Here is a 23,955-nt window from a genome sequence, read left to right on the forward strand (position 1 = left end):
TGATCGGTGTACAATATAATTTTTTTGCATCAATTATACACCACAGAAATTAAATAAATTCAAACCTTTCAGATCAGTTTTAGATGTGGTGAGGAGATGGGAACTTGGTCATGTTGTAAAGTAAGACCTTTTTGGGTAGTTTTAGGAAATCTTTTAGCGCAGATTACAGGAATTCAATTTCCACAAAACCCAGAATTATTTTTATTGGGGAACATTATAGGGATAAGACCCAAATTGAAACTGTCCAAATATCAAATAGAATTTGTTAAAATTGAGTTGGCAGTGGCCAGAAAATGTACGGCTGTTGTATTCACATCTAGGTATGGCTCATTGGAATGCAGAAATGCATAGCTGTATTTCCCTGGAGAAGATTACCTACAACCTAACAAATAAATATGATATTTTATATTTGGCAACCATATTTACAAAATTCAGGTGTAATTCTTTAGATGAGTTCTTCCCAACCCTCGAGACCAGTTTTGATCTTCTCCAAAGAAAATTAAATAAAGTATGAATTAGAGATCATAGAGGGTATGTCTCTTTCAGCAGTCCAATCCATTTTCTCTTTTTCTTTCTCTTTTTCTTTCTTTGCTATCTTATCTTTTTCTTGCTTTTCTATACATTAATTCATTCATTTTGAGGGGGTGGTGGTTTGGGGATCAGGTTAATATCATGAAGTAAATATTGGATATACTTCTGTACTTGTATCTTTAACTCTAATTGACTCCATGTTAGGTTAAAAAAAATTAAATAAATCCATGCTGACTCTGACCCATCCTGTTACTGCTATCCAAATGTGCCGTTGTTTTATCTTTTATAATTGACTCCAGCATTTTCCCTACCACTGATGTCAGGCTAACTGGTCTATAATTCCCTGTTTTCTCTCTCCCTCCTTTCTTTTAAAAAGTGGGATAACATTCTTCTTTTCTTTGGCTTGGCTTCGCGGACGAAGATTTATGGAGGGGTATGTCCACATCTGCTGCAGGCTCGTTGGTGACTGACAAGTCCGATGCGGGACAGGCAGGCACGGTTGCAGCGGTTGCAAGGGAAAATTGGTGGGTTGGGTTTTTCCTCCTTTGTCTTTTGTCAGTCAGGTGGACTCTGCAGTCTTCTTCAAAGGAGGTTGCTGCCCAGCAAACTGTGATGCACCAAGAAGCACGGTTGGAGGCGATATCAGCCCACTGGCGGTGGTCAATGTGGCAGACACCAAGAGATTTCTTTAAGCAGTCCTTGTACCTCTTCTTTGGTGCACCTCTGTCTCAGTGGCCAGTGGAGAGCTCGCCATAAGACACGATCTTGGGAAGGCAATGGTCCTCCATTCTGGAGACGTGACCCACCCAGCGCAGTTGGGTCTTCAGCAGCATAGATTCGATGCTTACGGACTCTGCCAGCTTGAGTACTTCGATGTTGGTGATGAAGTCATTCCAATGAATGTTGAGGATGGAAGCGTTCTAGGAGCTGTAGGTGATGCCAGTAGAGGACCCATGATTCGGAGCCGAACAGGAGCATGGGTATGACAACGGCTCTGTACACGCTGATCTTTGTGTGTTTCTTCAGGTGGTTGTTTTTCCAGACTCTTTTGTGTAGTCTCCCAAAGGCACTATTTGCCTTGGCGAGTCTGTTGTCTATCTCTTTGTTGATCCTTGCATCAGATGAAATGGTGCAGCCGAGGTAGGTAAAAGGGTTGACCATTTTGAGTTCTGTGTGCCCGATGGAGATGTGGGGGTGCTGGTGGTCATGGTGGGGAGCTGGCTGATGGAGGACCTCAGTTTTCTTCAGGCTGACTTCCAGGCCAAACATTTTGGCAGTTTCTGCAAAACAGGACATCATGCACTGGAGAGCTGGCTCTGAATGGGCAACTAAACCGGCATCGTCTGCAAAGAGTAGTTCACGGACAAGTTTCTCTTGTGTCTCGGTGTGAGCTTGCAGGCGCCTCAGATTGAAGAGACTGCCATCCGTGCGGTACCGGATGTAAACAGCGTCTTCATTGTTGAGGTCTTTATTGGCTTGTTTCAGAATCATGCTGAAGAAGATAGTAAAGAGGGTTGGTGCGAGGACGCAGCCTTGCTTCACGCCATTGTCAATGGAGAAGGGTTCGGAGAGCTCATTGCTGTATCTGACCCGACCTTGTTGGTTTTTGTGCAGTTGGATAACCATATTGAGGAACTTGGGGGGGGCATCCGAGGTGCTCTAGTATTTGCCAAAGCCCTTTCCTGCTCACGGTGTACAAGGCTTTGGTGAGGTCACTTTTCTTGGAGCTATGCTCCATTAGCTACCCTCCAATCCGCAGGATCTGATCCTGAATCTATAGAACATTGGAAAATGATTACCAATGCATCCACCATTTCTAGAACTACCTCCTTAAGTACCATCAGGCTCTGGGGATTTATCTGTCTTCAGTCCCATCAGTCTACCCATCACCATTCTGCCTAATGTGAATTTTCTTCAGTTCCTCCATTACTCTAGGTCCTCTGTCCACTGTTATATCTGGGAGGTTGTTTGTGTCTTCCCTAGTGAAGACAAATCCAAAGTACTTGTCTGCCATTTCCTTGTACCCCATAATAATTTCACCCATTTCTGTCTTCAAAGGGCCCAACTTCAGTCTTAACTAGTTTTTTCCTCTTCACATATCTAAAGAAGCTTTTACTATCCTCCTTTATATTCTTGGCTAGCTTACCTTCATACATCATCTTTTCTCCCTCGCAAGGAACTGAATTTAATTCCTCACCAAGAGAACCACTGTATCTTCTCTGCCCTCCTGTCTGTCCTTTTGATAGGACATAAATCCCTGAATATTCATTTCCCAGCCCTGGTCCTTTTGCAGCCATATCTCAGTTAGTCCAACAACATCATTCTTGTTAATTTCCAACTGAACCTCAAGCTCATCCACTTTGTTTCTTATACTTTGTGTATTCATATATACTTCTAATTCATTTCTCCCCTCCCCTTTCCTTTCACATCGATTCCTTTTGCACTTGGCCAAACTCTCTGCTCCATTCTTGAGCTTTCTGCCCTGTTAATTCTATTGCCTTTCTTAACTTTTGCTTTTTATCTCTTTCCCTTTAACTCCATCCTTATATTTCAAGTTCATTTCCTCCTCACCCCACTACTTAGTTTAAACACACCCATGCAGCAAGGACAAACCTGCCTGCCATAATGCTGCTCCCCCACCTGTTAAGATGTAACCCGTCCCCCTGTACAATTCATCCTTACCCCAAAACAGATCCCAGTGGGTCTAAGAATCCAAATCCCTGCTTCACAACCAGCTCCTCAGCCACACATTCAGATCCCCTAACTCCCTGTTCCTGCCCTCACCAGCACAAGAAACTGGAAGAAGTGGCAGTGTGTGCTTTTTTTGTTAATATTGGGTGATGCACAGATATTAGAGTTGTATCAACCTTCTGCCCTATTGCCTTGTATCCCTCCCAAGGCCGATTACAAACAGGCACTTACCCAGGTGCATGATGTGGTCAATAAACAAGAGACGACCCAGACTGATGCACTACAAATCTTGGTTACTTTAACCCAGCCTGTATCAAGAAAACCCTGCCTAACTACCACCAACATGTAGCCTGCTGTACCAGAGGTCCCAGCCCACTTGATCATTACTACACCAAAATAAGCAAGCCCTATCGTTATTTCCAAGGACCACCCCTAAAAAGAGAGGCTCTGAAGATCAGGACAGCTAGAAGGTGGTCACAGGAGGCTGAAGAACGGTTACAGGACATCCTCCAGTCAGCAGATTGAACAGTGTTCAAATTCTCTGCTGAAAATCTGAACGAGTACAATGAGGCTGTCACATACTTTATCAAAATAGCTGTGTCCCCACCATATCATTCAGGCTTTTCCCCAACCAGAAGTCCTGGATGAACAATGAAATCCACAACCAGTTGAGAGCCAGATCACAACCATTCAAGTCCAGAGATCCAGATCAGTACAGCAGGAGCAGGTATGACCTCCCGGGTGAAGTGTCCGGATGAAAATGGAAACAATAAGGGCCACTCGACAGCTGTGGCAGGGCCAAAATGCCATAACCTGTTACAAAACCAAACCAGGTGAAGTAGCAGATGACAAAGCTTTGCTCCCAAAGAAATTCAATGCCTTCTTTGCCTGATTTGATGATAGTAACAGCAAAGGATCACCCCTCTACATCTTCACATCCCATAGTGATCCCATCCTGTCCGTATCTGACGTGCATACTGCTTCGCGAGAGTAAATCCAAGGAAAGCATTTGCCCCGGGTGGAGTGGTATCCACCTGTTTCAAACAGGTATCAATCCTACTGGTGCCTAAGAAGAGTGCAGTAATCTGCCTTAACAATTATCGACCAGTAGCATTTACATCATCAGTGATAAAGTATTTAGAAAAGCTGGTGATGAAACAGATTAGCTCCTGTCTGAGCAGTGAGATGGATCCATTCTAGTTCACCTGTCGTAAAAACTGATGTACAGCGGATGCCATATCACTGGCTCTACACAAAGCTCTGGAACACCTGGACAGCAAAGATATATATATCAGGATGCTCTTTATCAATTAAAGTTCGGCATTTAAAACTATCATCCCCTCAAAACTGATCAGCAAACTCCAAGACCTGGGAGTTAACACCCCACTGTCAATTTGAATCTTGGATTTCCTCACCTCCAGACCACAGTCAGTGAAGATTAGTAAGAACAGCTCCTCCACAATCTCCATCTTAGGCTGTTCTTAGTTCCCTGCTTTACTCACTTTACACCTATGATTATGTGGCTCATTATGACAATAACACCATCGACACATTTTCCAACAATACCACAGTAGTGGGTTGTATAAAGGAAAGGGATGAGTCGGCATACAGGATGGAGATGGAAAATGGCTGAATGGTGCATCAACAACAACCCTGCAATCAATGTCACCAAAACTAAGGAGCTGATTGTCGACTTCAGTAAAGCAAAGGCAGAGGTATGTAATCCAGTGATCATTAGGTGATCAGAAGTGGAGAGGGTGAGCAAATTTAAGTTCTTGGGAGTCACTATCTTGGAGGATCTTTCCTGACCAAACACCAATGGCATTATGAGGAAAGCACGTCAGCGCCTCTACTTCCTCAGGACTGCGGAGGTTTTTGAATGACACCAGAAACCCTGAGGTGTGGTGGAAATTGCACTGACCAGCTGCATCATGGTGGTATGGGGACACCAATAACTCTATGTAAAGCCCTCCAAAAGTTAGTAGGCACAGCCCAGAACACAACAAGCAAAACCTTTCCCACTATTGAATACATCTACAGAGAATGCTACCATCGGAGGGGAGCAGTAATCATCAAAGACCCACACCACCCAGCACACACTCTGTTCTCACTCCTGCCATCAGGGTAAAGGTATAGGGGCCACAAGACTCACACCACCAAGTTCAGGAACAATTGCTACCCCTCCACCATCAGACTCCTCAATGACAAACTCAATCAGAGATTCATTTGAGGAATCTTACTTGTGCTCTTTATTTATTTACTTTTTTATTCTCTCTATTGCACAGTTGATTTGTTTACCTTTGTTATTTGTTTACATATGTATTCTATGTACAGTTTTATTTTTGTACTACCAATTTGTGGTAATTCTGCCATGCCTGCAGGAAAAAGAATCTCAGGATTGTATATGATGTCTTGTATGTATTCTGACAATAAAATCTAAAACTGAATCTGAAATGCCCTCATGATTCAGCTTCCACTGCCACCCGTGGCAAGGCATTGCAGGCACTCACACCTCTCTGTAAAAAAAAAAACTTGCCCCGATGTCTCCCCTAAACCTTTCTCCCTTCACTGTGTACAGAAGTCCTCTAATGTTTGCTACTCCTGCCTTGGGGAAAAAGGGCTCTGGCTGTCTATCTTATGTATGCCTATCAGAATCTTCTAGACTTTTTTTTTATTGAATTCAATTATTTATTGTCACATGTACTGACATCCAGTAAAAAGCTTAATTTTGTGAGTTATCGCGGCCAGTCAAATCATACAGCTGGGAGTGCAATAATAACAAGTATTTAGCTAAAGTGTAGGGAGTAGTGTTACAGTAAGTCAAATCAGTGCAGGGCACAGAGAAAGTAGAGTTAACCACAGTGACCTTAACCCTGATCCTAATCTCATCCTAACACAAAACTTTACCCTCACCCTTACCAACTCCCTCGCCCTCACTCTCACCAACTCCCTCACCAACACCGTCACCAATTCTCTCACCAATTCCCTCACCAACTCCCACACCAACACCCTCAGCCTCACACCCTAACTGTCACCAACTCCCTCACCAACTCCCTTACCAACACTCCCACACTCACCCTCACCCTCACCAACTCCCTCACCCTCACCAACTCCCTCACCCTCACCAACATACTCACCCTCACCAACTCCCTCACCAACTCCCTCACCCTCACCCACCCTCACCCACCCTCACCAACTCCCTCACCAACACCCTCACCCACCCTCACCAACTCCCTCACCCTCATTCTCACCCTCTCCAACTCTCTCACACTCACCCTCACCCTCATTCTCACCCTCTCCAACTCCCTCACACTCACCCTCACCCTCATTCTCACACTCACCCTCACCCTATCTCTGACCTAAAGCATAACCCTGTCATTGATCCTGACTCAAACTCGAACACTGACCCCAATACTCATGTCACTGCAATTGAAACCATCTGGAAAATGCTGGAATCTCTCAACAAGTTAGTCAGCATCTGTGGAAAGTAAAACAGAGTTAATGTCTCAGGTTGATGAGTCACAAGTACAATGTGAAAGTTCATCTTTTTTAAACTTTATTTATGTCGTTCAAAAAACAATTAGTACATGACATATACAACAAGTAACTCTAAACATGAACGTTATTTTTTATATATAAAGGAAAAAAAGAAGAAAAAAAGAACCCCCCCCCCCCCCCACTTTCAGCCAACTCTCCTAAGGAGAGCCATAAAGAAAGAAAAAACAAAGAAAAAATATTTTAAAAATTAAGCATACATATTTAAATCTAATCAATTTAAATTGAAATGTAAATATTCTGAATATAACAACCACTTATTAATGCAAAAACTATAATTATCATGTGAAACATATGTAATTTTTTCCATTATTAAACAATATTTCATCTCATTATGCCATCTATTAATATCAATCATATTTGTATCTTTCCACGTACTAACAATACATTTTTCGCTACAGATAATGCTAAATATACAAAAGCAAGTTGAAATTTATCTAATCCCAAACCTTTCAGAGGTTGAAAACTACCCAATAAAAATACTGTCAGATCTAAAGGTATTTTAATCTTATACAGGTATTCTAAAAACAATTGAATTTTCTTCCAAAAAGATTGTATATATGTACATGACCAGACAGCATGAAAAAAAGTTCCAACGGAATTACCGCATCTAAAACACAAATCTGATTCATAAAAACTATACTTTTTTAGTTTTTCAGGTGTTAAGTATAATTGATGTAAAAAATTATAATTAATTATTGCATAACGGGGGGGGCGTGGCAAGATGGCGTAGAGTCTAGACGTATAATCTCGACCTCTCTGGCCATACTTTTAAGAACCCGTTTTTAACTCTTTGTTTTCAAGTTTAAACTTTTTAATCAAGGAACTATTATGGCCATTAATGGTAAAAAGATTAAACCTCAAGTGCAGAAGAAACTACATTTTCGGAGTGTTGAAGATTTAGGCCCTAAACAGCCTGCTACAGCCTCAGGTTTATATTTCTTCCATTCCTAAACCACAAAGATTGCCTGTGGGAGCTGAAAAAATGACTACTAATCACCAGGAGAAGGACATCACTGGAATTACCCATTCTCAGGAGGAAGGTGCGTGTGCCCCCGAAGTGGATCCCGATTCTGGCAGCTTGCCGACTTTAACGGCGGGAGCACGCAAGAAGATGACTCCATTACTTGAAATGCCTCAGGAAGTACTCCAATCTTGATCTCTTCCGTGAGTTTTTGAAACAATAACGGGTTGCGGGGGGAGACCAGCATCGACCCCCTGAGGAAGTCGGGGTGCCGTCACTGGGAGTCCAGATCCGCAGTAAAACTTAAACTGCCTGTTGTTGAGATGCAGCAGGAGCTGCAGTTACCTGGTTCTGCCACTACATTAGAGAAAGCAGGGTTGAGCTTTTCTGAATTAAACGCTATCATCCAGCCTATGATGAATGAAATGACTCAAAGGATAAGTTTAGAACTGAATACAGTTAAAATATGTGTGGAAGCATCCGGTGAAGATTTAAAAAAATTTCAGGCTGCTTTTTTGGAATGTCAACAACAAGCGGCTTCTAATACAGAAAAAGTGTTGGAGGTGGAAAAATCCGTTAAAGAATTGCGAGAACGTGAGAAGGAGTTAGAGAGGAAAGTAGATTATTTGGAGAATCGAAGTAGAAGGAATAATGTGAAGATTGTTGGTTTGCCAGAAGGTATGAAAGAACAAGATCCCCTTCATTTTTTTACCGAATGGATTCCACATATACTGGGGCAGGATTTTTTCTCTGGAGGTCTGGTATTGGAAAGAGCTCATGGAGCCTTAAGAAGAAGACCTCTGCCTGGTCATTCACCAAGACCCGTGATAATTCGATGCTTGAATTATTTGGACAGAGAAACGATACTTCGTCTAGCAGTGAAAAATGCGAGACAACGACAAGCTCCGTTAATGATTCAGAATAGTAGAGTTTTTTTCTATCCCGATTTGAGTCAAGAGGTTATTCAGCGTCGGCGTCGATTTAATCCAGTTAAAGAAGTTTTGTGGCGTAAAGGCTATAAGTCTACTTTTCGCTATCCGGCAGTGTTGAAGGTGTTTTGTGGAGACTTTCAATCTCGGTTTTTTGAGAATGAGCGTGAAGCAATGATTTTTGCTGATTCGTTGACAGATGTAAGAGGACAAAGATGTAGTCCACCATTGTCAACTAAAGAAAAATCTGGTTGTTCTGGAAATGGTAGAAATGGGAGAAATGGGAATGGAAAGAGTCCAATTCCTCTTGAAATGGGGTCACCGAGTTTAGAATCTCTTGGATGAATAGAAGAACTTCATAAATGGCTTCTCTCTGAGCATCTGTTCCAGCACACGATTCCTGTTTCTGGAGCATTAAGACATTGTTTCAAATAGTGTTCATGATACACTATTTGTTGTCATTCTTTGTTTGGCTGGGGAAGGAGAGATTTGCTCTATGTTCTATTAGTCATCAGCCACTGGTGGGTGATCCACACCCAAGTTTTGTTTGGGGATTACTACCTTTTGGTAGTTTTCTTTTGGGTTTTTTTTACTTTATTTTTTTAATTTTCATTTTATTTTATTTAGTCTCTAATTTGTGGTTTCTTTTTCTTCTATTGGAGGGCCTATTTATGTTGATTTGAGTCTTTATATATCGATATTATTAGTTTTTAGTAATATTAGTGGATATGTCAAAGTTGAAGTTTGCTACTTTTAATGTTTGAGGTTTAAACAGTCCGATTAATTGTAAGCGTATTTTGGCGTATATTAAGAAAATGAAAATTGATGTCACTTTTTTACAAGAAACACATCTGAATGTCAAAGAAAGTATGAAATTGAAGAGGGATTGGGTAGGGCATGTATATTCTTCTTCATTTAATTCCAGGGCTGAAGGTGTAGCAATTTTGATACCTAAAAATGTATTTTTGAATTACAATCAATGGAGGAAAAGGCAGGATGTATTCTTAAATTAAATTGTAAGATTTTTAGTGAATTTTGGACTTTACTTAATATTTATGCCTCAAATGAAGATGATGAAACATTTATTTCGGATGCATTTTTATATCAGGCTAATGAGAATGTTTTAGTTGGTGGTGATTTTAATTGTGTTTTGGAACCTTTATTGGATAAGTCTCTGAAGAAAGTTAAGAAATCTAAAATGGCAGTTCAGGTTCAAGCATTGATGAAAGATCTCAATTTAGTGGATATTTGGAAACGTCTTAATCCGACAGAGAAGGATTTCTCCTTTTATTCAGCTCGACATGAATCGTTTTCAAGGATTGACTTTTTTTTAGTATCGGCACATCTTCAGGGGAAAAAACAACAAGCGGAATATAAAAGTAGGGTGATTTCAGATCATTCTCTGTTATACTTTACATATATAACTTCTGAGAAAGTTCAAGTGGCTTATCGGAGGTTTAATATAATGCTATTTTAAAAATGCAGAATTGATTGATTTTTTTGAAAACAAATTAATTTCTTTTTGAAAGAAAATTCTAATTCTGTTCAAAGTAAATTTGTAGTATGGGATGCTATGAAAGCTGATTTGAGAGGACAAATAATTAGTTATACTTCTAAAATTAAAAAAAAATTGATAAATCAGAGTCTTGAGTTAGAGAAACGGATTAGTGAGTTAGAAAAGGAATTTCAGAGAGACATTACAGAAGATCAGAAAATAGAATTGTCCAGGTTGAAATTGGAATATAATACTTTGCAATCTTATCAATTTGAATGTATGATTAATAGGACTAAACAGCGATATTATGAATGGGGAGAGAAAGCACAAGGTATTGGCATGGCAATTAAAGAAAGAACAGGTTTTGAGAACTATTAATGCTGTTAGATGGAATTCGCTTATTATGTATAAACCTCGCAAGATTAATGATGAATTTTGTTCATTTTATAAAAAGTTATATACATCTGATGAAAAACAAGAAAACGGATCGATTGATCTTTTTTTAATCACAGTAGAACTTACCGACATTAGAGGATGTAGATATACAGGAGTTGGAAGCACCATTTACTTACTCGGAAATTAAAATGGCCATGATGGAAATGCCGAACGGTAAATCGCCAGGTGATGATGGATTTTCGGTCGAATTTTATAAAGTTTTTTATGATGACCTCTCCACAGTGTTTGGAGATGTACTACGCCAGGTTGGAGAACATTATGCATTGCCTGAGTCTTGTTCTAGTGCTTTAATTACAGTAATTCCAAAAAAAAGATAGAGATCCTTTGAAAGTATCTTCATTGTTGAATGTAGATTATAAAATAATAGCTAAAATTTTGGCGAATAGATTAGCTAAGTTTTTACCTAAGTTGATTCATATGGATCAAACAGGTTTCATAAAGAATAGATAATGCCTCGGATAATGTTTTACGTGTGATTAGTTTGATTAATAGATTTCGACAATCTTCAGACCATCCGATGGTGATATCTTTAGATGCAGAAAAAGCATTTGATAGAGTTGAGTGGAATTTTTTGTTTAAAGTTCTGGAGAAATTTAAGTTTGGTCCTATCTTTATTCATTGGATTAAGGCTTTATATAGTAAATCGGTAGCCAGAGTATTGATGAATTGTTTGATTTCGGAACCGTTTAAACTGACCCGATCTACTCGTCAAGGTTGTACTTTATCACCAGCTTTGTTTGCATTAGTGATCGAACCTTTAGCACAGTTGATAAGACAATACACAGATACATGGTATGAAAGTTTTAGATGAGGAATATAAAATTAATTTATTTGCTGATGATGTATTGGTGTACCTAACAAATCCAGCTCAATCACTTTTGCATTTGAAGGAGTGTTTGATGCAATATGGATGTCTTTCTGGGTATAAAGTTAATTGGGAAAAAAGTGAAATATTACCGGTGAGTGAAGAGATTATTCAGCTTATAAGAACATGCTTAACTTGAAATGGACGGATCGAATTAAGTATTTGGGTATAATTATGGATGTCAATTATCAATCTTTATATAAATTAAATTATGTTCTGTTAATAAAAAAATTAAAACTGATTTGATTAAATGGAAAGATTTACCTATTAATTTATTGGGTAGAATAAATACAATTAAGATGAATATTTTTCCACGTATACAATATTTATTTCAATCTATTCCGTATTTACTTGATAATTATTTTTTGAGATTTTTATAAAGTGGTTAGGGAGTTTTTATGGAGAGGTAAATTTTCAAGAGTAGCCTTGAATAAATTATCTTGGAAATATGAACTAGGGGGACTACCTTTACCACATTTTCGAAATTATTATGAAGCAGCCCAACTTAAATTTATTAGTTTATTGATGGATTTGGAATGGTCCCCTAGTTGGGCCAAAATTGGAGATGACAAATATTTTTGAATTTGAAATACATAAATTTTTGTTTAGATGGAATGTAAATTTGTTACAGCAACATAATGTGCCTATACTAAAACATTTAATGAAGTTATGGACAAAGAAAAAGAAAATGATAGGTTCTAGTGGTGAATTGTCGGCCTTGACTCCGAGGATGATTGGTCAGATATTTGTTATGATAGTGTAACTGACTGATAAATGCACGTTATGCGATGATTAATTATAATTTTTACATCAATTATACTTAACACCTGAAAATTTGAAAAAATATGGTTTTCAGGAATCAGATTTGTGTTTTAGATGTGGTAATGCTGTTGGAACTTTTTTTCATGCGGTTTGGTCTTTTTGGAAGAAAGAACAATTGTTTCTGGAATACCTGTATAAGGTTAAAATACCTTTAGATCCGACAGTATTTTTATTGGGTAGTTTGCAACCTCTGAAAGGTCTGGGATTAGATAAATTTCAACTTGCTTTTGTATATTTAGCGCTATCTGTAGTGAAAAATTGTATTGCTAATACGTGAAAAGATACGAATATGATTGATATTAATAGATGGCATAATAAGATGAAATATTGCTTAATAATGGAAAATATCACATGTTTCGTGTGCTAATTATAGTTTTTTTATTAATAAGTGGTTGTTATATTCAGAATATTTACATTTTGATTTACATTGATTAGATCTTAATATGTATGCTTCACTTTTCTTTATTTTTTTTTCTTCATGGCTCTCCTTAGGAGAGTTGGCTGAAGGGGGGGGTTCCTTTTTTCTTTTTTTTATATATATATAAAATATAATGTTCATGCTTTGTTAATTGTTATATATGTTACTTATTATCTGTACTTTGAACAAATAAATAAAGTTTTTTTAAAAATTAATCATTGCATAGCATGCATTTATCAGTTTAGTTACACATTCATGACAGATATCTAACCAATCATCCTCGGAAAAAATAAAACCAACATCCACTTCCCATTTACTTTTAGATTTATCCCAACCTGCTTTATCCATTCCATCCTGTAATATTTGATACATAGATAAAATATAACCCTTCTCTAGTACCGTCAAGAAAAGTTTCAAATTTAGTCATTTCAGGTAAAATCATATCTCTACCAAACACATGTTTTACCAAAGATCGAATTTGATAATAAAGAAACAGAGAGTTCTTATCAATACCATAACTGTCCCTCATCTGATTAAAAGATAAAAATTTACCTTCTTTAAAACAATCTCCCAAATTTTCCAAACCTTTAAATCTCCAATGTAATGAACTTCGATTGTGTATTGAAAAAGAAATAAGTTGATTATTATACAACGGAGTCAAAGCCGATAATTCACCCCTAGAACCTATCATTTTCTTTTTCTTTGTCCATAACTTCATTAAATGTTTTAATATAGGCACATTATGTTGCTGGAACAAAAATTGATGTATTTCAAATTTAGAAATATTTGCCATCTCAATTTTGACACAACTCGGGGGCCGTTCCAAATCCATCAATGAACTAATAAATTTAAGTTGGGCTGCTTCATAATAATTTCGAAAATGTGGTAAACTTAATCCCCCTAACTCATATTTCCAAGTTAATTAAGGCTACTCTTGAAAATTTACCTCTCCATAAAAACTCCCTAACCATTTTATTCAAATCTCGAAAAAAAATATTATCAAGTAAATACGGAATAGATTGAAACAAATATTGCATACGCAGAAAAATATTCATATTAATTGTATTTTTTCTACCCAATAAATTAATAAGTAAATCTTTCCATTTAATCAAATCAGTTTTAATTTTTTTAAATTAACGGCCCACTATCTTTATGTTATTTCTTCTGTTATGGTTTTCCATTGTATCTATTTTTTGAGCTAGTAGTTCTTGTGTCTCTTTAGTTTTTTTATTAGATTTCTCCAATTTCTTTTTTAAGTCTTCTACCTCCATTTCTGCTGCTACTGCCCGCTCTTCCGTCTTGTCCATTTTCTTTCCCATTTCTGTTAAGGTCATCTCCATTTTATTTATTTTCTCTTCTGTGTTGTTTATTCTTTTTCTTAAATCCTTAAATTCCTGTGTTTGCCATTCTTTAAATGACTCCATGTATCCTTTAATAAGAGCAAGTATATCCTTTACCTTGCCTTTCTTTTCTTCTTCTATTTCTCTGTACTCTTCCTCTTCCTCTTCTTCTTCCTCTGGGTTGGCCATCTGTTGTTTCTTTGGTGCCCTTTCCTCCTCTTCTTTCTTGTTTCTATTGTCTTCTGTGGTCTCTTCTTGCTGCAGGTGTTCTGCAGCTGTCATTACCGGCTGTGGAGATCGACTCCCCAGCTGGTCCCCCCTCCCATCGGTGTGTTTTTTTTCATTCGAAGTATCGCGCATGCGCGGTTGCGCACTTTTACTTGGCTCTGCGAGCCATTTTTGTAGTCCATTATTTACCGACCTGAGGGAGCGGGTTTCTCTCTCCGCAGCGGGCCTCTTCGGACAGGTAAGGCCTTCACCTTTTTCCTCCTTTGTCTTCTCTTCCTCTCTTCTTACCGTTGCTTTCGATTTTTCTTTTTTTGTCGCCATCTTCTTTCCACCTTTATACTCACTTTTCTGTAACTTTTATTTCTGTGCCTTTGTGTTTTTCTTTGTTTTTCCCGACTTTTCTGGAGAGGGCTGGAGTTCACCGTCCGGCCACTACTCCATCACGTGACTCCTCCTTATTGTATCAGACACTCCTTCAAGTGCAAAAGTGATTGAGCTGGATTTGTTAAATACACCAATACATCATCAGCAAATAAATTAATTTTATATTCCTAATCTAAAACTTTCATACCTTGTATCTGTGTATTTTGTCTTATCAGCTGTGCTAAAGGTTCGATCACTAACGCAAACAAAGCTGGTGATAAAGTACAACCTTGACGAGTTGATCAAGTCAATTTAAATGGTTCTGAAATCAAACCATTCATCAGTACTCTAGCTACCGGTTTACTATATAAAGCCTTAATCCAATGAATAAAGATAGGACCAAACTTAAATTTCTCCAGAACTTTAAACAAAAAATTCCACTCAACTCTATCCAATGCTTTTTCTGCAACTAAAGATATCACCATCGGGTGATCTAAAGATTGTCGAAATCTATTAATCAAACTAATCACATGCAAAATATTATCTGAGGCATATCTATTCTTTATAAAACCTGTTTGATCCATATGGATCAACTTAGGTAAAAGTTTAGCCAATCTATTCGTTAAAATTTTAGCTATTATTTTATAATCTACATTTAACAACAAAATTGGTCTATATGAAGATACTTTCAAAGGATCTCTATCTTTTTTTGGAATTACTGTAATTAAAGCACTAGAACAAGACTCAAGCAATTCATAGTGTTCTCCAACTTGATGTAATACATCTCCAAACACTGTAGAGAGATCATCATAAAATTTTTTATAAAATTCAACCGAAAATTCATCGTCACCAGGTGATTTACCATTCGGCATTTCCATCATATGCATTTTAATTTCTGAATCAGTAAATGGTGCTTCTAACTCCTGTATATCTGCGTCCTCTAATAATTCAACTATGATTAAAAAAAAAGATCAATCGATCCATTTTCTGGTTTTCCTTCAGATGTATATAACTTTTTATAAAATGAACAAAATTCATCATTAATCTCTCGAGGTTTATAAGTGATAAAAGAATTCCGTCTAACAACATTAATAGTCCTCGAAACCTTTCTTTAATTGCCATGCCAATATCTTATGTGCTTTCTCTCCCCACTCAAAATATTGTTGTTTAGTCCTATTAATCTTACATTCAAATTGATAAGATTGCAAAGTATTATATTCCAGTTTCAACGTAGATAAATCTATTTTCTGATCTTCTGTAGCATCTTTCTGAAATTCCTTTTCAAACTCATCAATCTGTTTCTCAAATTCAAGACTCTGATTTAATCGATTCTTTTTTATTTTAGAAGCATAACTAATTATTTGTCCTCTCAAATAAGCTTTCATAGCATCCCATAATACAAACTTACTTTGAACAGAATTAGAATTTTCTTTCAAAAAAAATTAATTTGTTTTTTCAAAAAATCAATAAATTCCATATTTTTTAATAACATTGTCTTAAACCTCCAACGATAGGCCACTTGAATTTTCTCAGAGGTTGAATATGTAAAGTATAACAAAGAATTATCTGAAATCACCCTTGTTGTATTTTCCTTTGTAAATGTACCGATACTAAAAAGAAGTCAATCATTGAAAACTATTCATGTCCAGATGAGTAAAAGGAGAAATCTTTCTCTGTCGGATTAAGACGTCTCCAAATATCTACTAAATTAAGATCTTTCATCAACGCTTGAACCTGAACTGCCATTTTAGATTTCTTAACTTTCTTCAGAAGTTTATCTAATAAGGGTTCCAAAACACAATTAAAATCACCACCAACTAAAACATTATCATTAGCCTGACCCAGATATAAAAATGCATCTGAAATAAATGTTTCATCATCTTCATTTGAGGCATAAATATTAAGTAAAGTCTAAAATTCACTAAAAATCTTACAATTTAATTTAAGAATACATCCTGCCTTTTCCTCCATTGATTGTAATTCAAAAGATACATTTTTAGGTATCAAAATTGCTACACCTTCAGCCCTGGAATTAAATGAAGAAGAATATACATGCCCTACCCAGTCCCTCTTCAATTTCATACTTTCTTTGACATTCAAATGTGTTTGTTGTAAAAAAGCAACATCAATTTTCATTTTCTTAATATACGCCAAAATTCGCTTACACTTAATCGGACTATTTAAACCTCGAACATTAAAAGTAGCAAACCTCAACTTTGACATATCTACTAATATTACTAAGAACTAATAATATCTTTATATAAAAGCTCAAATCAATGTAAATAGGCCCTCGAATAGGAGAAAAAAATCACAAATTAAAGGCTAGATAAAATGAAAATTTTTAAAAAACCCAAAAAAAACTTCCGAAAGTTAGTAATCCCTAAACAAAATTTGGGTGTGGATCACCTACCAGTGGCTGATGACTAATAGAACTTAGAGAAAATCTCTCCCTCCCCAGCCGAACAAAGAATAACATCAAAATATCATAATAACATAAAAAATAAAATAAGATTAAGAAAATTCTTCTATTCATCCAAGAGATTCCAAACTCAGAGACCCCATTTCAAGAGAATTGGACTCTTTCCATTCCCATTTTTCCCATGTCTGCCATTTCTTCCATTTCCAGAACAACCAAATTTTTCTTTAGGAGACAATGGTGGACTACGTCTTTGTCCTCTTACTTCTGGCAATGAATCAGCAAAAATCATTGCTTCACGATCATTCTCAAAAAACCGAGATTGATAGTCTCCATAAAACACCTTCAACACTGCCGGATAGCGAAAAGTAGACTTATAGCCTTTACGCCACAAAACTTCTTAAACTGGATTAAATCGACACCGACGTTGAATGACCTCTTGACTCAAATCGGGATTAAAAAAAACTCTGCTATTCTGAATCAATAATGGAGTTTGTCGTTGTTTCGCATTTTGCACTGCTAGACGAAGAATTGCTTCTCTGTCGAAATAATTCAAACATCAAATTATTACAGGTCTCGGTGGTTGACCAGGTAAAGGTGTTCTTCTTAAAGCTCTATGAGCTCTTTCCAATACCAAACCTCCAGAAAAAAATTCTTGCCCTAGTACTTGTGGGATCCAGTCTTTAAAAAAACGAAGAGGATCTTGTCCTTCCATACCTTCTGGCAAACCAACAATTTTCACATTATTCCTTCTGCTTTGATTCTCCAAGTAGTCTATTTTCCTCTCTAACTCCTTCTCACATTCTCGCAATTCTATAATGGATTTTTCAACCTTCAACACTTTTTCTGTATTAGAAGCCACTTGCTGTTTACATTCCAAAAAAGCAGACTAAATTTAAAAAAAATCTTCACAAGATGCTTCCACACGTGCTTTAACTGTATTCAATTCTGAACTTGTCATTTGGGCCATCTCATTCATTATAGGCTGGATGACAGCATTTAACTGTTTACATTGTAGCTCAGAAAAGCTCAGCCCTGCTTTCTCTAACGTAGTGGCAGAACCAGGTAACTGCAGCTCCTGCTGCAACTCAACAAAAGGCATTTTAACGGTTTTACTGCAGGTCTGGACTCCCAGCGATGGCACCCTGACTTACTCAGGGGATCGACGCTGGTCTCCCCCCCGCAGCTTGCTGTTTTTTAAAAAAATCATGGAGGAGATCGAGATCTTCAGGTTGGAATGCTTCCTGAAGCGTTTCAGGCAATGGAGTCGTCTTCCTGCGTGCTTCCTCCATTAAAATCGGCAGGCTGTCAGAATCGGGATCCACTTCTTGGGAATACGCACGATCCTCCAGAGAACGGGTAATTCCAGCGGTCCTTCACTTGGTCAGTAGTATACATTTTTTTTTCAGCTCCCACAGGCAATTTTTGTGGTTTAAGCACTAAGGAGGTAAAACCTGAAGCTGTAGCAAGTTGTTTAGGCCCCAAATCTTCAACACTTCGAAAACGTAACTTCTTCTGCACTTGAGGTTTAATCTTTTTACCATTAATGGCCATAACAGTTCCTTAATACTTTAAACTAAAATTTATAAAGTTTAAACTTGAAAAAAAGGGGTTAAAAACGGGTACTTAAAAGTCTGGCCAGAGAGGTCGAGACTCTACGCCATCTTGCCACGCCCCCCGTCCTAGACCTCTATTAAGTCACCTCTCATCCTTCTACACTCCTAGCTCTGCTAACCTTGACTCATAACCCAGGCAACATCCTGGTACATTTCCTCTGCATCCTCTCCATAGATTCCACATCTTCCTATGATGAGGCAACCAGAATGGAACAGAATATTTTAAGTGTGGTCTCACCAGAGATTTGTAGAGTTCAAACATGACCTCTCGACTCTTGAACTCAATCCTCAACTAATGAAGCCCACCATCACATAGGCCTTCGGACTATCCTGTCAACCTGTGTGGGTTGAACGAAAGATTAAAACAAAATGGATTAGTATTGGGTTATAAAGTTAATGTCGACAAAAGAGAGGCGATGCCTATGGTGGATATGGATTATTCTCAGTGTAAAAGATTGACAAAATTTAAATGCCAAAATGATGCAAATAATTATTTGGGCATAAAAATAGAAATATTAATAATTCGTTTAAGTTAAATTATTTGCCATTATTAAAAAAAAGTTGGAAGAGGATTTGAGAAGATGGAAAGATTTACCAATAACATTAATAGGATGAGTGAATTGTATTAAAATGAATATTTTTCTGAGATTACAATATGTATTTCAATCATTACCTATTCATGTATCAGAATCATTATTTTGAAGTTTGAATAAAATAATATGAGAGTTTATTTGGAAAGGTCAGATGTCAAGAATTGGTTTGGAAAAATTAACTTGTAAATTTGATCAGGGAGGAGTGAGATTACCAAATTTTAAGAATGATTTCAAAGCAGTTCATTTGAGATTTTTGTCTTCCTGTTATCAAAGGGGTAAAAAAGCAGTTTGGGTTCAGATTGAAATGAATAAAATTGGTAAATTTATCCCAGAACAAATTCTATATAAATGGAATAGTGAATTGTTCAAAGGAACTAAGGAGATATTAGTTTTAAAATATTTATTCAAATTATGGAATGGAATCCATATTGAGAGAGGAATAAAAATGATCAATTTCCAAAAATGTTGTTAAAACAAAATCAACTTCTTTTACTTTAAATAATTCTTTAATTGATAATTGGTATAGTAAAGGTATACAGAAAATAAAAGATTGTTTTTTTAGGATTTTTAAAAAAATTATGACCAATTAAAATATAATATGCAAAAATTGTATTATTATATATATTGTATTTATCAATTAAAATCGTATTTAAAAAAGGAATTGGGAGCAAATTTGAGACTTCCAAAACGAAGTCAATTTGAAGGTAAAATAACAGACACATTTATGGTCAAGAAATTTATTACTAATTTGTATGTAAAATTACAAGAAACCACAAAGAAAAAAGATGTATATAAATCAAAAATTTGATGGGAGAAAGATTTAAATATACAAATTCAAGAGGAAATATGGTCAAAATTGTGTCAAGAAAGTGTAATGAATACAGTTTGTGCTAGATACCAAATGGTTCAATATAATTTTCTTCATCAATTATATTCTATTCCATATAAATTAAATGGATTTAACCCGAATTACTCTGTGTTTTTGATGTACAAAAGAAATAGGGACTTTTTTTTTACATTCAGTGTGGTCTTGTGTAAAAATGGAAAGGATTTGGAACAATTTGAGTCTATTATTAGGACAAATTATGAAGATAAAGATACAAAAGGATCCAAAAATTTTTCTACTTGGGGATATATATGAAAAGGATGTACAACTGAAATTGGATAAATGCCAAGAAAATTTTTTAAATGTAGCAATAGCGGTTGCAAAAAAAGTATAGCAATAACATGGAAAGTTGGTAATGAAGTATTATTAAGTAAGTGGCACAGTGAAATGCAAAATTTGTATACCTTTAGAAAAAGTTACATATAATTGAAGAAATCGTGTTGAAAATTTTTATAGTATTTGGAAGCCATATATGGATTTTATGAATGTTTCTGTCCACCTCTTCCACCTTATCCACCTCTCTCAATTCGAATTTAGTAATAATAATTAATGAATTATATATATATATATATATATATATATATATATATATCTCTTTTTTTCTTTGGCTTGGCTTCGCAGACGAAGATTTATGGAGGGGGTAAAAAGTCCACGTCAGCTGCAGGCTCGTTTGTGGCTGACAAGTCCGATGTGGGACAGGCAGACACGATTGCAGCGGTTGCAAGGGAAAATTGGTTGGTTGGGGTTGGGTGTTGGGTTTTTCCTCCTTTGCCTTTTGTCAGTGAGGTGGGCTCTGCGGTCTTCTTCAAAGGAGGTTGCTGCCCGCCAAACTGTGAGGCGCCAAGATGCACGGTTTGAGGCGTTATCAGCCCACTGGCGGTGGTCAATGTGGCAGGCACCAAGAGATTTCTTTAGGCAGTCCTTGTACCTTTTCTTTGGTGCACCTCTGTCACGGTGGCCAGTGGAGAGCTCGCCATATAACAGGATCTTGGGAAGGCGATGGTCCTTGTAAGGTAAAACATCATGAGATGGGAATGTGTAGGGAGTTACCCTGTACAGGGCAGTAACAAGAAGGGGAGGTGTCCTTGTACTCCTGTTAGGTAAAACATCATGAGATGGGACCGGAGAAGGAGTCACCCAGTACTAAGGAGTAACAGAATGCATCCTTGTACTTACAAGATAAGAGAGACATTGATGGATTGAGAGGCAGGAAGCTAGCAGGGAAAGGATAGCAACAGTTTTAGTCATTGGACAAGTAATGATATGATGATGTTCTAAGCATGTATCCAAGGGTATAAAAAATCACCATTTTGCTGATAACGGCAGAATGCATTCTCCGACTAACTTTGTTAGTCGCAAGTGTTACAATCCGGTAATAAAGAACAAAGAACCCTGATTTCGACTCAGCCTGGTGTTTGTCTCACTCATTCATGAACAAAGCAGACCTAACATCCTCCATTCTGGAGACGTGACCCATCCAGCGCAGCTGGATCTTCAGCAGCGTGGACTCGATGCTGTCGACCTCTGCCATCTCGAGTACTTCAACGTTAGGGGTGTAAGCGCTCCAATGGATGTTGAGGATGGAGCGGAGACAACGCTGGTGGAAGCGTTCTAGGAGCCGTAGGTGGTGCCGGTAGATGACCCATGATTCGGAGCCGAACAGGAGTGTGGGTATGACAACGGCTCTGTATACGCTTATCTTTGTGAGGTTTTTCAGTTGGTTGTTTTTCCAGACTCTTTTGTGTAGTCTTCCAAAGGCGCTATTTGCCTTGGCGAGTCTGTTGTCTATCTCATTGTCGATCCTTGCATCTGATGAAATGGTGCAGCCAAGATAGGTAAACTGGTTGAGCTCTCTGAACCCTTCTCCATTAACAATGGCGTGAAGCAAGGCTGTGTTCTCGCACCAACCCTCTTTTCAATCTTCTTCAGCATGATGCTGAACCAAGCCATGAAAGACCTCAACAATGAAGACGCTGTTTACATCCGGTACCGCACGGATGGCAGTCTCTTCAATCTGAGGCGCCTGCAAGCTCACACCAAGACACAAGAGAAACTTGTCTGTGAACTACTCTTTGCAGATGATGCCGCTTTAGTTGCCCATTCAGAGCCAGCTCTTCAGCGCTTGACGTCCTGCTTTGCGGAAACTGCCAAAATGTTTGGCCTGGAAGTCAGCCTGAAGAAAACTGAGGTCCTCCATCAGCCAGCTCCCCACCATGACTACCAGCCCCCCCACATCTCCATCGGGCACACAAAACTCAAAACGGTCAACCAGTTTACCTATCTCGGCTGCACCATATAGATATATATATATATATATATATTTATATATAATATATATATTAATGCTAATGTATATGTAGTAGTAGGTGTGTTCCTTTTCTCATACTTTTGGGAGGGAGGGGGTTGGGGAGAAAATTTAAAAGTTATTTTTTTTGTATCACTACATATGATCAAATGATTAATATTGTATTCATTAAATTTTTTTCATTGCATTGATACAATGCAATGATAAATAAAATTTTCAAAAATACCTGCATGGCAATCATGTGGTATGTGTGGAATTGGACTCCAAGGTCCCTCTGTTCTTCCACACTATTAAACATTCGACCATTAATCCTGTACTCAGCCTTCAGGTTTAACCTTCCCAGAATGAACTCGATCTGCTGCTTCTCTCCCCAACTTTGCATCCTGTATATATCCTTTTGTAACCCACAACAACCTTCAACATGACCCACAACTCCTCCAACCTTCATATCACTGTCCCATTTTTTTGCTTCTTCATCGAGGTAATTTATAAATATCACAAAGAGGAGGGATCCCAGAACAGATCCCTCCAGAACTCCACTAGATACTGACCTCCAGGCAAAATATGTTCTGTCCATTATTATTACAATACTTTTCTGCTTTCTACAGGCAAACTAATTTTGAATCTGCATACACAGGGTTCCATGGATCCCATGCCTCATGACTTTCTGGACAGGCCTCTCTTTGGGCACTTTGTCAAATGCCTTACTAAAATCTATATAGACTACATCTAATGCTATACCTTCATCAAATTAGTTTGTTACCTCCTTACAAAACTCAAATAGGCTTGTGAGGCACAAGCTTCCACTCACAAAGCCATGCTGACTATCCTTGAGAAGATTGTACTCTGACAAAAATTGGGGATTTTTAAAAAACCCCAAATAAGACATTGGAAAAATAGGCATTCAAGCCCATTCCTGGGACAGTGGGAGTAATTTTTACAAAGAGATTTGTGTTGATTGAGTTTGTCTTCACTAAAGTTTCTGTCAGCATATCAGGATCAAGAAGGTAACCCGGGAAATAGTAGGTCCCTTTGGTCCCTAACAAGGCAATTTATAGGTGGAGCCAGGACATATGTACGAGATCCTAGATAAATGTTTTTTATTTATATTCATTGAGGAGGAGGAGGAGGAGGAGGAGGAAACTGAAGGTAATGTGCTCCAGGAGGGGCATGTGGATAATCTGGCCCATTTTGCATTAAGGGCCAATGTTGGATGTCATGAATGCATAAAGATTGATAAATCCTTATAGCCTGATTACATAATTACCATATTCCTGTGGGATGCAAGTGAGGAGATCCTGAAAATGTTTTTTGCATTATTTTAGGCACAGGTGAGGTGCCAAAAGACTGTAAGATTACTAATGTTCCTTTATCTAAGAAGGGCAGCAGGGATAAGCCAGGTAAGGCTTATCTTAGTGGTAAGGAAGTTGCAGAAAATCAACAGGCAGGGGCTGATGAGGAATAGTCAACATGTAAGGAGTG

The 23,955-nt window shown here is 37.6% G+C and overlaps 1 protein-coding gene and 1 long non-coding RNA gene across 2 annotated transcripts in view; one reads left to right on the forward strand and one right to left on the reverse strand.

The window, feature by feature from the left end:
• Positions 1–23,955, forward strand: part of rel (v-rel avian reticuloendotheliosis viral oncogene homolog) — a 109,456-nt gene that overhangs the window by 3,790 nt on the left and 81,711 nt on the right. The gene's annotated exons all lie outside the window — the stretch shown is intronic.
• LOC138760659 (uncharacterized) overlaps positions 6,510–23,955 on the reverse strand; it is a 28,143-nt gene continuing 10,697 nt past the window's right edge. Inside the window, exons 2-3 of the long non-coding RNA XR_011355788.1 lie at positions 18,928–19,027; positions 6,510–6,700 (exon numbers count right to left, since the gene is read on the reverse strand). This is a non-coding gene — a long non-coding RNA (uncharacterized lncRNA). The remainder of the gene's footprint in view (positions 6,701–18,927; positions 19,028–23,955) is intronic.

The sequence above is a fragment of the Narcine bancroftii genome, chromosome 4, assembly GCF_036971445.1.
Source record: "Narcine bancroftii isolate sNarBan1 chromosome 4, sNarBan1.hap1, whole genome shotgun sequence".
Taxonomy (NCBI): domain Eukaryota; kingdom Metazoa; phylum Chordata; class Chondrichthyes; order Torpediniformes; family Narcinidae; genus Narcine; species Narcine bancroftii.